We start from the raw sequence: 15261 nt of genomic DNA, 5'->3' as shown, positions 1-15261 counted from the left end.
ACTGTTACTGTCACTGCTGCCACCATGAGAAGTCTATTAATCTCAGTATTCCTGAGGGTCAACCAGTAACATCTTTTTATTTAACCCACTAACTGAAAAAAAAAATGATAAAGTGCAAATATCAATAATTTCCTTTCTTTCATACCATTTCTAAATTAGATATCTAATCAATGCTTTTCAATCTATTCTCTTGCTCTGGGATTGGCCGTTTAGAGAGTAAAAAACTAAAAGGCAAATTATCTGCCATAGCAGTGGACGTGACCATTCATGCAATTGTGATTTTGAAATTTTCTTTTTTTCCTACTATTTGAGATTTTAAAAGTCTAGGTAAATAAATCTACCATGTTTTTTACATTGTTTTAATAGTTCACTTAAAGGTACAACTCTAAACTTGGGATCAATAATACTCAGCCTATAAGACTTTTGAGGTCAGTGGATTGGGGAAAGGGAAAGAAAATAGAGCATTCATGTCACAACACCCCTTCCTACAGTCCAGAATCCTCTTGTACATTATTAGGTCCACTGAAACATTTTATGTAATTGAAATGCAAATTTTACTAAAAAAAATAAACATCAAAATTCTTATCTTGGCAATTCAAGCCCAACTTGTCTTTCCAGCCACATTTTTTTTTCCAGTTATTGTACTCTAGTTCCAAAACAGCTTTTGTGCTACTGTACTTACTACCTTCCATGTTTTCATTCCCATATTTTTCTCTGCACTTAAAATGTCCTCCTTTCCCTATCACTATACAAATCCCATCCATTCTTTGAGGCTTAGGTCAAATGCATATGTCACACAATGTCTCCCTTGACCTATTCTTCCCCTTGCTACCACAGTGCAAAGTACTTCCCCTGACAACTGAGTTCCCATCTGCCAAGTTTCCAGTGGGTTTATTTTCCACCCTCAGGCATGCATGTGTCTTACCACATATTTTACTTACTTATTAGATCCTGTTCACCAAATCCAATAAATGTAGTATCACAAAAGTAGCATACCAGCACAATGTTGTTAAGAAATAATAGGATAAAGAAAATCTCTGCAGATAAGTTTGTGAAAGGAAACCTGGAAAGTTGACATAGTCCTGAAGTCAGAGTGTAGGGGTACTGATATCTCTTTCAGGTGAACTAAACCACTTAGAAAATCAAGCATTTGCAAAGTCCATAGTTGCATACCAATTACCAGATACTGTACTGATTTGCTCAAATAAAGAAAACCTATCTAGAATAGCTACTGAAATTAGAATTGTCAGTGGATATGCATATGATAATCCACTGTTATTCTACAAAACCCATTTGACTTTGGTGCAAGCCAAACTGGCAAGTTAACAGGCATGCATCTTTCAAATCTTTGATGGGAGCACAAATATATGCACTCTTACTTGGGATACAGTGTTTATTTTGTTTTCTGTTTTGGTAGCAAGAGGAAGTTCTAGGGTGTAGGGCATTTTTTTTCACTCAGCCTACTATAATAGCCCTTATGTCATTTTACTAGGAATAAATGGAGTTGTTTTTCCAGTACTTGGCAACTGACTGACGTTTAACATTAAGATTAGTCCTTTTTCACAGCCAGAACACAGAAGTAATATCAGGTGTGTTTTTCATTCACTCTTGTGTGTCTCACCCTGTGATTTACCTAAGTATTAATATACTAGACTATTCCCTTTTCCACATAACTTTCAAAACCCATCCCTTAAACACAACACAACATAACATGATTTCTCTTTCAATTAGATGTAGAGTTGTACAAATATATCAGTCCATACTAACCTTGTAGGTGTATTTATATACATACAGGGGTTCAGTTTGCTTCGGTTTTACTTTCCTCATAACATAGCATAGCAACTCAGCACATATCATAATGATAATGATAAACTAAAATTTTCAATTAGCTACTATGAAACATGCATTCTGCTAAGCACTTCATTTACATTATGATCTTATTCTTTAGTATACTACTACCACTACTATTAGCTGACACTCATATATCCTTTCTATGTTTTAGGCATAGTTACATATATTAACGCACTTAATTCTCACAAGAAGCCTTTGAAGTACATATATGCTTTATTATTATCACTAGTTGTATCACTATGAAGAAACAAAATGTAATAAACTCCTGATAGAAAGTTCTACTAACTTGCCCAAAGTCACTCAACTTTAAGCTGGTTGAATTGAGATTTAAACTAATGCAGTATAGGTTGAGAGGCAATATTCAAAATCTATACATTATACTGACTCTCTATCCTATATCCAGTATATTTTATGTATTGCTATTCCTCTATATGACCCTCAATTTATTTGCCATGAAATTTTTTATACAATAGTTGTATATTATTCTAGCTAATAATAGGCTCCTTGAGAATATGGCATGTATTATTTTTGTATTCTCACAATTAACACAATGTCATCATATTTAAGGTACTCAATAATTAAGGTTTTTAAATAGATTAGACAAATGCGCTCACATTGGAAAAATATTGCAAAGTAGGGGCTGATGTTGGGATGGATGCTTTCAATAGAAGATACAGGATTGTATCAATGGGGGTCAGCTTTGAAAGTCACTAAATGTTGTTGAAGACAGATCAATAAATCCCAACTTACCAACAGGAAATTCCCCAAATGTATCCCAAAAGTTATGAGATGACATAATAGTGTCAATATCTGAACCAAAAAATGACTACCTCATTATTTTTGCCAAAATAACCAAATTATACTCCTTGGGGATCTAATTAAGTATTTGACTGTTAGTGATAATTTCTGAAGAGAGAAAATCTATCTTAAGTCTGTCTACCCCAAAGTACCTACACAATAAAAAGGCAATAGTTGAATTAATTCAGATACGATAAAAGATTTGAGTAAAACACTCAAAAGGCAAAATTATAAAGTTATTTTGATATACACATTTCATAGCATGTTCAACAGAAACTTTCAAGTATGTATATCTTTTCCTATAATTTTAGAATTATAGTTGTTATTTCTAATTAGGTGCATTATTACTTAACCTTAGAATATATACACTTATTGCCAGAAATACTATCTATAAACACTTGATTGCAATCATCACCTACTCTAAAGGACTAAATTAAAGAATGACTATAGTACACCAAGTATCTTTTATATATATGGCCTCCCAAGATTAATATGAGGGTGAAAAACATAACTGCTTAAACATGACATTACATTAACATAAATGAGGTCTTGTGTAATAATAATTTTTAACTTATAAACTGTACTGCTTTTAAAAGTTCCAACTAAATAACACATTCTTAGCATTGACATTAGCAATTTATAAGAGATCCAGAAGAACTAGACAGACTTCTATTTTAAGATAGATTTAAAAGTATGTTAGGAGTGTGTGCTGAATGAACCTCCTACATGCAGAATCTTTTTTTTTAATAACATCTCAAAACAGAAATGATGCTTTTTATACTTTGAAGCACAAAAATTTAACCCACAGCTTCTCTAGACACTAATAGGTTGGCATAGCCAATATGATCTTTTGATCAAAATGAAGGAAGGGCTATATTTTGGGCCCAGCCACTGGCTGCAGAATGAATTAGACAAAATTTGGGAGGTATATGAGCTTTCTTTTCTCTAACTGTAGATACAATTAGCAAGGCATGCTGAGTACCTTGGGTGAAAGGAAAAAATAGGTGTCATTATTCCTATTTCCTGTGTTAGTGCATTTACTAGTATAGTAAAATGGAAGGACATTGATTTGGGGATCAGTAAACCTGTGTCCTAGCTCTGGCTTTATATCTGAACTTGTCCAAACAATCTCTCTGAGCATTGGTTTCTTAATATATGAAATGAATTTATTACTCCCTGATCTATCTTACAATCATCATTTTTAGGATAAAATTTAGATTACATTTTGTTTAATTATGTAACTTTCTCCCTCATATATAATTTTGTATTATATACACACAGCATACAAATGCATATGTACATACATTATACATTTGTATGTAGGTAAGCATGTGGTTACACATACACACATGTATACATATATAATACATATGCATATACATATATATTTATGTGTTTTATGAAGAGATTTATTTCATTTACTCCATGAAAATTCATTGGATGCCTTATATAACTCTGATTCTATGTTAGAAATATGTTAGATTCTATGTTAGAAAATAAAAACTCTGGCTTTAGGAGGTACTATTCTAGTTAAGTTAGAACATTTAAACAAATAGTAAAAACCTAAATGTTTCAAGGTACATGACAGAATTATGTATATACTAAGGGAAGGCACAAGAATAAAAACTAAATTCATCATTTGATAGGTCATGCTGGACACCATCCAAGACCTTTGTAACTTGTGATTATGAAAAGGAGCTTATAACAAGATGGGAAACACACAAAATAGAGACTCCAGTTTACTATAACTCACACATAATGATTGTCCACTCTCCTCTCTTATTTCTTCACTGGATCTAGAAAGTACTTTCATCTTAATTACCTGTGGCATATATTTGTTTATATATTTATTTTTCCCAATTGACAAGACAGTTACTAGAACACAGAGACTTCCTTATTCATCCTCCGCACCTAGCAGAATATATAAGTGAATGAATAAATGAATAAATATTATTTATGACTATAGAAATCCAAAGATGCAACAGGAACAATTAAGATAGGAATTCTCATTATGTAATTAATTATTTATTTATTTTAATTTTTTTTCATATTGTAATTTTTAACATAGTGTTGATCAACTAAGAGAAATGCCTTGTGCCTAAAACATTACCCAAACCTGTTAGAAAATTAAGCGTCTCTGTGTGTGCACATGTGTGTGTATGTGTATGTGTATGTGTGTGTACATGTATATACATGCATAAATGACCAGATTAATTTTAACATGGTAAACCAGAAAGAATATGGGCTTTGAAGTCAAATAGAATGAGGCTGGAGTTCAAGTGATATAATACCTTGAGTGAGAGCTCTCAGAACTTGTTTCCTCTTAGGATTTAATGAAACCAAAATTGGAAATCAGAGGCTTTTGTTGTCTCACTTTCAAGGCCTAGCCATGATAGTGCAAGACTGTTAAAATATTGCCCATTGCCATTGAAATAATTTACCATTCCTTAATTTTTATAAATTGTGGACTTTACCACTATTTCTGTCCAATTGCTGGCCTTTGGACTTTTCCACTGCCAAAGAAAATGTAGCAGTAAATTTGATTGCAATACTCATATGTCCTGAATTTGATTTTTTTGTAAACATAAAACTTCACATTACAAAGTATGCATGACTTCTCATTAGAACATATGGCCATGCAATGGAAAAAAAAAGGGGTGAGGCTAATTCCCAAAATGGTATTAGTGATACGTTCACATATATATTTGCCAAGAGAAGTCCTACCTCAGAGAATTAAATAAGTTCAAATGTTAAAATTGAATGGAATATTATTTAATTCCACCCAGATACCTAAAAATTTCTCTGATAACATTATAGATTGGTCACATCTTTTTTTTGGAATTCTTCCAACTTTTAAGGTCTATATTCTTTTATAAATTAGCCTTGAAAACATATAATCAATGCCTCACAATCCCAGTGCAGATCTTCCTGCCCATGGGACCTGTCCCTGTGCTTTAATAAAAACATAACGAATGAGCCTTGGGTATGCATCTTGTGTCTATGAACAGATTGTAAATTCTTTGAGGGAAAGTGCTACAAAATATACCCATATATAGGATAGTTCTTGCACCCAAACTTTTGTTGATAATGATGTTGAGTCACTTCGAAAAAAAAAAATCTCCTCTCAAAATTAGTTTCCTCTCAAAATTTTCCTCTCAAAATTAGTTTCCTTTAAACTAAATTTGCCTTAGTATCCCCAAAGCACTGTGCTGTATATTTGGAATACAAAGAGATAGAATGCATATTCCTTTCTCGAATGAAACCAATATTTAGTTAGGGAGATGGAGAACTTCATTAAAAAGTAGGCTCAAAGTAGCGTATAATTGTGAAATGCGGGCTTAGAAAGAAAATTGAAACTAAAAAAGAAAATATATACTAGACAGATGTGTGTGAAATTTAACAATGTGAACTTTTTTTTTATAACTTAAAAATTTGCACACAGAATATTGACACAGTAGTGTCACTGAATCCTTAGCTAAGGAAAGTGTTTTTTTGATAGCAAAATGGAAAATTTCACTCAGTTTAGAACACAACAATAAAAGATAAATGATCTTAAAGACAGTAATTCACCAACTATCATATCTGATAAGTTACTCTACCTACAGATAAAATAATTAATCTTATTTTTGTAAATATCCTAGGTATAGAATTATTAACATTTGTTAAAAACATATAAGATATTCAAATGTAGTATTAGTAACTGAAATCCAGTTATTTGTGACTTTCTATCACTGTAAAGATTAACATAATGCTAGTAAAAAATGTACATGACTATGAAATTCAAATTATGAAGTTCTAATCTCCTGAATTACTAAGAAGTTTAACAACTATGTCCTAGATCTGTATATTAAATTCTATTATTTTATCAGAATTATAAACTGAATGGCTGTCAATAATATAACAATGCCTAGTTAAGAGATTCCTGAAAATGTATGAGAAGATTCATGGATAGGACTAACCTTAGATAAACTAAATTCTAAAAAGTCTGTTGTTCTCTAGCCTCTCCTATTCTTATATGTTCCCTCCTCCCAGAAAATTATCCCCTCCAGTGTAATTTGCATTATTTCCCTGTCAGAGGCAGCTAGGACTGAGGAAGGAGCTGAAAATGGATACCATATTGAGTAGTTTGGACTTATCCTATTGTCCAATGGATTTTTGAACTTAAGTATACTGATATTCTATTATATCAGTAATTTGTTAATATCAATAGATTGAACTCAGAAATTATTCCTTTTAATAAAAAAAAGCTTATACTTCTACTTTCCCTTTTGGTCCCTTAAATTTCAATGTGCTTTGTTGAGTGGGTAGGAAGGAAAAAAAGCTGAGCAAATAGCTAATGAGACTGAAGCTAACTGTTCCCAACCTAGTTTGTCCTATGTATGAATATGTATGTTAAGACATTTTCTTTTAATGCTGAGAAACACTCCTTTAGGAAATGGGAGACCAACAATTTATTTTGACCAAAAAAGAATTGTCAACGGATTTTCATTAAAAAAATAATCTGTCTACGGATGCCTGGGTGGCTCAGTCAGTTAAGCATCAGACTTCAGCTCAGGTCATGATCTCACAGTCTGTGAGTTGGAGCCCCACCCATATCGGGCTCTGTGCTGACAGCTCAGAGCCTGGAGATTGCTTCGGATTCTGTGTGTCCCTCTCCCTCTTTCTCTGCCCCTTCCTCCCTCTCTCTCTTTCTCTTTTTTTCTCTCTCTCTCTCAAAAATAAATAAACATTAAAAAAATAATATTTTGTCTATGCTGTGGAGGGTCCATGAGGGGAGAGCAACATCAAAGTCAGGGAAGTGAATAAAGGGAAAAGAAGATATTGTCAAAATTCAGTTGAAAGATGAAGGTCTGATCTAGACAGTGTGAATAGAAACTGACAGATTCAAAACTGATTCATTTGTCAGTCATTTTTCTAAGCTTTAGATAAGTCTGGAAAAAAATGTCAAAAAGAAGAAAATAATACAAGTTTCATAAGTAACTATTTGCACAGATGTTATTTACTAACTAAAGATTGCACAGAACCAGTGTTTTAAAAACTATTCTTTGCATCTCAAGCCTTATCAGTCTCTTTACTACTATTGCAATAACATCCCCTTTTGTCCTAGGCTTTGACTCTAAAGCAAAAAATAGAAACTCATTTTTCTAGAAAGTTAATTAATAGAACCAAAGTGCTATTGCCCAAACTGATTCCAATAAAAGAAATCCATTCAAGTCACAAAAAAGGTTAATGTTTGACAGATCATGGCAGAGAAATTTCAGTTGACTTAAGAGTTCGCAACCAAAACATTATGGCAGAATTAGTAAATATTTAGGTTTCCATTAATAGGCATTTCCTTATTAATGTCTGCATTAAATATTCAGACAAATACAAACCCTGAAAGACTTTTTTCAAGTGGGCCATCTAGTCAACCTTCCACAAAATTTTTGCATATCTTCTACTTGGATAATGGCTGCCAGGTCTCCATTCTATTGAAAAACTTATATTTGTCTAACATATAATTCTGTTTTCAAAAATTAAGCAAACTTTAAAATAGTTACTATGTATGTGCTATGACTGGTCTTTTAATTATTGGTGTGTCATTAAATAATTGCTTGGCTTTCTAGATATAATTATAAACAGGTGAACTTTTTGTTTACAATATTTTAAGATAAAGCTGAAGGCTTTGATGAAGTGTTTATTCAACTTCTCTCTCTGAGTTTTAAAATCATATTTTAATTGACACTATCCATCTGGATTTAGTGTCAGATCTCACAGGTAAAGGGCTGAATCCTACAAGACTGCGTTCTACCACCTCAGAAACCAATTACAATCACTGTGTTCTCATGGCCCCTTCCTCTGTTTGATAATTTGCTCAAGCAGTTCACAGAACTCAGGAAAACAGTTTACAGTTGACCCTTGGACAACATGGGTTTGAAATGCATGGATTCACTTATATGTAGATTTTTTTCAATACAGTATGTGGAGTTTTTTCAATACTGTACAGTACAAAAAATTCATATTTTAACTTTAAAGAATAATAAGTTTGTGTCCTATGGTGACTAATTTGATTACATAGCAAAATAGAAGATATGCCCCATTTTTAATCAGTTACTTCTCAGCTATAGATTTTTTGGGGAAAAAAAAGATTTTAAGCTTGGTTGCTATTAGTAGGCATGACTCATGGGGCAAACTGAAACCAAAATTATCCTTTCATCCCATTTCCTTTTTTCTTTACCATTAGGAATAGTTTTCACTTGATACTAGATGAAACATTTGAAGTTCTCATGATCCCTTTGTTAGTTTTTGATAGTTATACGTTGGTTGTACAGTCAGTTTATATAAAAAAAAAAAGCCTTGTGTCAGAAATTGCACTGTTCAGTCCCCAATAATCAAAACTCTGACCTTGATTTATCCTATCTTCTCTCTTCACCCAGGGCTGGTTAATGACTGGCCATTTGGGGGGTAGAGGGTACAGGAAAGCAGTCTTTCTATCTCACTCATCCCATCCTGTACTCACCTGTTCCTGTAAATACCACTCTTAAATTAATAAGAGTGGAAGCCAAATGGGGAAAGGGAAGTTCTTACTTGGTCAGCTACTTTCACAAGATGACATTGCAGGAACTTGGCCTGGCAGGTGTTTAAAGGTTTTGTGGACTTTTTGGAGGCTAGCCTCCTCTGGCTACAATACCTGTGACTACTTATGCAATAAGATTTCTTCAGATGCCTGCATCTCTCTCATCTCTACTTTAGACAGAGACTAGCAGTTAGAGTCCTGTTGTCCATCCTGGAAGTCCAGCTGAATAGAATTCAAAACAGCTCCAGGATGGCTCCACTCTTGTCATCTACATCTAATCCACAGGAAAAATTCATGAAGTTTTTGCCCTATCACTAGTGAAAATGCACGTATCTCACAAATGAACCCTCTTCTTTCTCTCAGCCCCGCCACCTCAGAAAGCCATGACCTTGCACTAAAGAATGTAAAGGCATTTGTCAGCTGGCAGATCAAAGGATCCCCCCAACTGTGAGGGCATATCCATGCTCCAATAAGCACTTTAATAAAGCTCCTCTTTCTATATTTCAGGTAGAGAAAGGAGGACTCCCACTCCTCATCCTTGGATGAGTCCTGTTAGTGGGACTAAGAATCCAGAACCAGGTCTTGAAGGAAATCTCTGCACAAATACTCTCTTCTTACTTCACTTTCTTTTTCAATCCTTTCATTATGGGTTCTAGAGACTTCTAGCCAGTTATTTACTTATTTTTGGATGATCTGCATTTTGATTTCACATCTCACTTTAGAATTTTATATCTGTAGAATACAGTGTTTCCAATTTTCATGTGCTGTTATGTTAATATTGGTCATTTTGATAATAACACACCAGTTAAATTTCTATTAAGTAACAAATGATAATAAAGATTCTCATTTATTATACAAATTATTCTACTCCAAATTTTACATATAAGTCCTTTTGTAAAAAAAAGAATATACATTTGAAGCATGCATTCTGTAGTTTTATTCAGATTTAAGAAAGATGTATCTTTTACTCTCTGCTTCCTCTTCCTCCATGCAAACCAAAAATCAATATGCAGATGCTAGATTTACAGACTCCCTTAGGATGACAGATCAATAAAGAACCCCATCGAAAAATACTTGCCTGGAGGAGGAAAATATAAACTTTTTCTTAATCTCTATAAGGCTTTGCTCCCAGGACCAAGCACTTCTCATTTGGTGTTAATAGTACTGAATTTTCTTACTGCTTTTTCATGTCAAAGACACTCTTCAAATATGTACTTAATTAAGCCTCTCTCTTAACAGAGGTGGCCCTGTTCTCATCCTCTAGCCTCCCTTTTCTATCTCCTGTGTGGAAAGTTCTCTTTGAAGTCATGCAGGAGAGATGTGCAAGGATGAAGGGATGAGAACAGAGCCAAGGGCGTTTGTAATGAACTTTTGATGGAAAAGAAGTTTAGATTAATGCAGCTATTCTAGCTACCCTCTATTTAGAATTCTTATAAGTGGAAATACTAAATTACAGAAAGATAATGAGTCAGATTTTATATTAGCTCTGAAAGTCTTGCCCTCTAAAAGCATTTGTGAACATCCTATGGATTCCTGAGTATTTAGAATTCTGCAGATTTCCGGTTTTATAGGACTTACTTATTTTGTATTATGCCTGGATTCTTTACGTTTATCTCTTATGATTGTCTTAAAGTTCACAGCTGGAACTTATTAAAAGGTATCTGTTTGTCTGAATACTTCTCCTTGGATTAAATCTTGAAGGAAGTTCATGATGATTTGTAACTATGCATATTATCCGTAACTACACTTTTGGAAATAGATGTTAATCATTTGAGAAAGTGTTTTCTAACTGTTTATAATACAGAGGCAATTTCAACAGTAGAATTATACCTAATGTTACTATACAGTAGTTGCCAAATAATTCATTTTAATTTTTTATCTGTGGTTATCTCAGTCATTTCTCAGAAAATTATTTTCTTACATTGCTCATTTAAAGGTTTCCAAAAAGATGCAGCAAATATATACAATATAAATAACTTAATGGTCATAAGTTTCATAATTATAGGAACTTTTTCTTCATTGTACTCTTGTTCAGGCATGCTGAATCTTCTTTGGGACATTAAATTTCATAGATTGTTTCCTGTCGTATTATGGCAAATATTATTTTGATTTTTTCATGCATTGCAGACAGGATATAGAGGTAGAGTAAAAGCCATCTTGCATACTTGATTTCCAATTTACCTGAACTTATTAAAAGAACTGTTGGGAGTCTTTTTTTTTTTTAAATCCTTAAATTGTTTTCCAGGTTACAGATATTCTACTCAGCAGTGAAATTGTCCTTACTGGTTTCTGCAAGATATTGATTGCATTTCTCATATTTTAATAGGCTTATGCTTAGAAGTGTTAAAGTGAAGATTTTTGGAGATTTTTATGGAAAAATTGTTTTTATATTTCCAGTATTTTTTTCAACAATTTCTAATATGCATTAATCAAGGAAGTCCTCGCATTCTCTTCCTTTTGCTAAGTTACTTTCTGTTATTTAATTATTTTTTTAATGTTTACGTATTTATTTTGAGAGAGAGAGTGCATGTGCTAGCAGCAGAGAGGCAGACAGAGAGGGAGGGAGAGAAGTAGAGAGAGAATCCAAACTGTCAGTGCAGACCCAACTCGGGGCTCCATCTCATGAGCCGCCATATCATGACCTGAGCTAAAATTAAGAGTTGAATGTTCAACCAAATGAGCCACCCAGGCGCCCCTGTTATTTAATTCCACCTGTGCCTATTCGATTTTTCATCTACATTCAGACCACTTCAATTTTATTATGCAATCATTCCTGCCATACAATTGAAAATAAAGTTATATCAATTAATGATATTTTATTTGTATTTATTTTGATTTTACTTATTTAGTTAAAGGCAATTACATCCTAATTATACCTGTCAAACCTTACAAAATAATACTTACTGAAAACTAAATTTTGCATTAAAATAATATAAGTAAAATAAATTATTATGCTGAACAAGACCCCTTGTTTAAATATATTTATTTATTTATTTATTTATTTATTTATTTATTTAATGTTTATTTTTGAGAGAGAGAGAGAGAAAAACAGAGTGTGAGCAGAGAGGGGCAGAGAGAGAGAGAGGGAGACACAGAATCTGAAGCAGTCTCCAAGCTCTAATCTGTCAGTACAGAGCCTGATGCAGGGCTGGAACGCCTGAACTGCGAGATCATGACCTGAGCCGAAGTTGGATGCTTAACCAACTGAGCCACCCAGGCACCCCTAAATCTATTTTAGATGATAATCTTTTGTCAGCAGTTATAAAGCCTGCATACCTGATTCACACAACTTCCAATACTAAATAAGGTGAAGATAAAGCTCTGAATATTTTAGTTTAAGCTCTCTGTAGAACTATCGATTCTTTTGATGTATACTTTTCTATCACGCATATGCTATTATTATATAATTAGATAAGTACCATATACATGGCATCAAAACTGAATGTAAATCCCCCAAGTACTTAGCACCTATTTTTCTCTCTGCCTACACTCTTAACCCTGTCTGCCTTCTCTTTATCAACTATATCTCAGTTTCATACGACCTATTCAGAGAGGAATTTGGGGGCACCCTTAATCTAAAGAACACTCCTCCTGAGCCACACCCTATTTAGCACCCTGCTTTTATTTCCTCCATTCTATTTATCAATATCTGAATATTTTTATTTATTCACTTACTTATATATTTTCTATCTCTGCCAATTGAAATACAAGCTCCATGAGGCCAGCAACTTTGTCTCTTTCATTCATTATTGAATCTCTGGGTAATAGAATAGTTCCTGACCCTTGGTAAACTCTCAATAAATATCTGTTCATTCACTTAACACACATCTGTTGAATAAATGCATACATCATTAAATGAACTTCATAGCAGTGCATTTAAAGTCAGGGAAGAGATAATCCATACAAAGCAAGGTAGAATTGACAGGTAACATCAAGATTTAGAAGCCTAGTAGTCATTTAGAGTCCTTAGGGTAAATGCAGCGAAGATCATGAAAAGTGCAAGGTCTCCTTTTGGCTTTTACTTTTTAGTATCACTGTTAGAGAGCAGCACCGTGTAAAGCTGGAATTCCCAGTATCCTATAAAATGGAATTTACTTGTACACAGCACCTGATGATTGTTAAATATCCTAAATATTTTCACTCCAACTTGGCCTGAAATTCTATCCAACAGTCACTACAAACTGGGCTTTTATATGACTACCACTTAAATGAATATATTACCTCTCATATGATTCACCTTTCAGTACACAAAATTAAATGTTCTGAGGTTCATTTTCAAAGGAAAGTGCCAGCATCTAATATAATGAGTTTGGTTTCACTGGGGACTAAAGTGAGTTAAAACTGTTGCTGGGCCCAACTGTATTAGTTAGGGAGAAGGCTAAGCTGCTCTAATAAGATACTCCAAAATATAGAAGCTTAAAAATACAAATGGAATTTTCTCTGATTAGAATCCCAAAAGTGACCATACTGCAGCTCATGGGAAGGGGAAAGTATAAAGAATTCACATACCCAATATTTTAAGACCCATAACTAAAGGACCACATCTAGCTGTAAGAGAGTCCAAGAAATATGGTCTCTAGCTGAGCAACCATATTCCCAGCAACAAATCATCCATGGAAGAATGCAAAAAAAAATTTTATTTTTGACACCTAGCTATTTCAACCATCAGCCAAAGAGAGCATGAGGATGGTGGTCCATGAGGAAAGCACTGGATGTGTTTCTACATCCAGTATGTGGAAATAAGAAACAAACACAAAAACAAAAAAACAAAAATAGATTTCAGTAACATGATGCAGTATTGATGCCAATTTTATATTAGCTTATATCAACTTTGAAATGGCAACTTATGCAGTGGATAACTACTTAAAGCCTTTTTATAACTACATCAGAGAACCGAATTGAGAAACCCTGTCATTCTGTCCCGTACAAAAGCATTTTTGTTTGTTCTATATAAAGGAGGTGTAAGGCAAGGCATCCTAGAGCAAAAAGTCAACTCCCATATGTGAAGTGTGTTCCTTAATAAATACCATGTCATGAACTGTCATATTTTAAGTCTACTTCTAAATATAACTTTCTGTTACTCTGCAAATTCAATGGCACTTGATCTTTTCAAAAATGTAGCTGCCTAGCATCTTCTGATTTTTCTGTGACCCTCTCTTTGCTCTCACAAAAGTGGAATATACATATACCATTAAGTGAATTAAAATATTTAGTCATTTCCATTTTTATTCAATTATTTTTGCCTTTGTAACATTATTTAAAACCATAGAAAAGTACTAAACTACAGTTTATGCCTTTTTTCTACAAATATTTGCTAGCCCACCATCTAGCATTGTTTTGGGCACAGAAGATTAAAAAAAAAAAACAAAAAACAAAAAACAAAAAAACAAGAATGATAGGAAAGTTGCCTTTAGTGAAATCATGGCCACAGTCTTTTTAGTGGGGAAAGCAAGGAGGGTTTACTTGTGCCAACATGCCAACTGACAGAGAATTTCACCAAAAAAATGTTTAATCTAACTTAATTTTTTAATTAAGAAAGCAATCTCATGGGGTGCCTGGGTGGCTCCGTCGAGTAAGCATCCAGCTCTTGGTCTTAGCTCAGGTCATGGTCTCATGGTTGGTGGGTTCCAGCCATGCCTCAGGCTCTATGCTGACAGCAGAGAGCTTGCTTGGGATTCTCTCTCTCTCCCTCTCTCCTTCTCTCTCTAAAAATAAATAAATAAACTTAAAAAAAAAAAGAAAAGCAATCTCAGTCCCTTAAGCGTCTAGTTCTTGGGTTCGGCTCAGGTCATGATCTCACAGTTGTGGGCTCCAGACCCGCTTTGGGCTCTGCCCTGACTGACGATGGGGAACCTGCTGGGGATTCTCTCTCCCTCTCTTTCTGCCCCTCCCCCGCTGACTCTCTCTGTGTCTCTCTCTCTAAGTAAACTTTTAAAAAGTTTAAAAAAGAAAGCAATCTCCAGTAATTCCAAATATATTTTAAATTTCTTAAAATTAGATTTCTTTCTATTGACCATTTCTATTTTTTATTAGATAAGACTAAATTTTAAAACACA

General features: G+C 33.7%; 1 long non-coding RNA gene across 1 annotated transcript in view; it reads left to right on the top strand.

Moving 5' to 3' along the window:
• LOC113604785 (uncharacterized) overlaps positions 1–15261 on the top strand; it is a 207251-nt gene that overhangs the window by 173624 nt on the left and 18366 nt on the right. The window lies entirely within an intron of this gene.

This window comes from Acinonyx jubatus, chromosome C2 (genome assembly GCF_027475565.1).
Source record: "Acinonyx jubatus isolate Ajub_Pintada_27869175 chromosome C2, VMU_Ajub_asm_v1.0, whole genome shotgun sequence".
Lineage (NCBI taxonomy): Eukaryota > Metazoa > Chordata > Mammalia > Carnivora > Felidae > Acinonyx > Acinonyx jubatus.
The sequence above is the reverse complement of the archived record's forward strand: the minus strand, read 5'-3'. Positions and strand labels throughout refer to the sequence as shown.